Genomic DNA, 2,142 nt, shown 5'->3' with positions numbered 1-2,142 from the left:
ATTCTGCCCAGTGTTTGTTTTTTTTTTTTTTTTTTAACCTCAGAGAAAGGTTTATTAATAGAAGTCTTTTACATACCAGCTTCCAATTCTACGGATTCTGGTATCCTGTGAAATTCTAATTACAAGTCAGTATAATGGATTCTTTAGAACAAAAAATGTACAGAGAATAAGAGTAGTAAAGTTTACAGTAAAATTAATTAATGACACATTGTAAATTCACACAATGTTCTAATACTTCACAAGAATTCACCCCAAGATGTATCACTGTAAGTAAAACTTTCAGAATTATCACCTGTTGTAATTCTCCACTATGAACAACATAATCACAGAGACACCCTTTCTGATTGCTTCAATAGTGACATTGGATTGGAGATCCAATCTTTGGAAGATTGGCAACATGATGGTGAGCACTATTTGTAGTTTTGAGCTGGAAAATCTGCTTTGACTCTAGGATGTCTGATCTACTTGCTGAAAAAAGTATTGAAAAATCCTTCTGATTTTTCTCCATTAAATCAAATAAAGTTTTTTTTTTATTATTATTATTGTCTCACTGAAAAAAAAATCTTTGATTTAGTCTAGTTGTGGTTAAAATTTTTGTTTTGGTTTGGTTTTCCCTTATGCAGTCATACACCTACATAACAGTCTCAAGGCATCATAGAATAATTTAAATTGGAAGGGACCTTTAGAGGTTACCTAGCACACCCCCTACTTAAAGGAGGTCCAAGTCAATGAGGTTACTTGAAAACTTCAGTTCCAAGGTAATTTTCACATTACAGTCTATAATTTCAAACTGAATACTCAAATTGTGTTAGCTCAATATGCCACAAATCAAGCAGGATTTTTTAGAGAAGCCTGTTACTTTTGCACCCTACACAGAGCAACAAATGATATCACTAGACTGGAATAAAAGCATCTTACAATATAAAGTAATGAATCAAGAAATCCTAAACTGCTGCTATTTATTTCCTTCAGTAACTGGAATGAGAAGGACAAGTGTATGCAATTCTAGTACTTTCCCCATAAAGTTGCAGTGCATATCATTAAATCTGATAGCAAAAGAAACTTAATGCAGCACTGCTGCCAGAAGACACTAGTCCATATTGATCTTGGACTAGATATTTGAGAGGAATATCCATACAGCAATACTGCTTAATCTGTAATTCAAGAGCTAACAACCAGTTCTCTCAGCCTAAAATCAGAGGATGTTTAGTGACTGAAGTACTAGTCTTTTTCTCCCCAGCTTCAATTAACAGATTTGGCCCATTTTAAAAAATTAAGAATTAATCTGTGTGAATGAGAAGTGAAGCTGCTGTTACATACAAATCACATTTTTCTTGCTCTTTTATAATTACATACAGTTTCTTGCCATTTGCAAGTGAGAATCACCTAGTTTTGAGGTTCTTTGGTTTGGTTTTTGGTTTGGTTTTGTTTTTCTTTTTGGCTGTACTCTATAAAAACCAGTTGGGATGCCTGAGGGAAGAAAATCTAATTTGGAGCAAATGGATTCATAGGTTGCAGCTATAGGAGAAGTATGAGCATCACCACCAAAGAGTAAAAGAAGTATAAAAACGTGATCTTACAGAGAGTAAAAAATACTGAGGTTTGGAACATATTTGGCTAAATATTCCAACAGGAAAAGGTAAATGCATGGAAACACAATTAGGGCAATAGAAACTATAACAGAAGTACTGGCTGTCTTGAAGTGGTTGCACAATAAAAATTAAGTAAGTGCTCCAAACAACAATAACAAAACCACTCATGAGCAAAGAAAAGTTACTACTCTAGCTTACTACCACCAGAACAAGATCACTTTCTTGGAATTAGTTTTTGTGATTAGTTCTCTGATTTGATATGAGATTGTTAAATGGGTATTTACTGCATCAATATGGTAGATTCATGCAAGTAATGAAGATTTTGTGAACGTCTTTGGAAATCAGCCAAGATGAGAAGAGGAGGCCAAAAGGAGACTGGTGGTTATTTCTGGAAAAGAGTGAAAAGCCTCGATAGCAGGCAGCTTAGAGAAACTGATAGCTGCCAGGGCCCTGATAACACTTTTCTGCTATAGTTCAAGCTCTAAGGTACTTGAAGGGCCAGGGTAATGAAAATAAACTGTTTCTCAATGTTTCAATGTGTAATGAAGAG

The sequence above is a fragment of the Anomalospiza imberbis genome, chromosome 9 (genome assembly GCF_031753505.1).
Source record: "Anomalospiza imberbis isolate Cuckoo-Finch-1a 21T00152 chromosome 9, ASM3175350v1, whole genome shotgun sequence".
Classification (NCBI taxonomy): Eukaryota; Metazoa; Chordata; class Aves; order Passeriformes; family Viduidae; genus Anomalospiza; species Anomalospiza imberbis.
Note: the sequence above shows the minus strand (reverse complement) of the source record.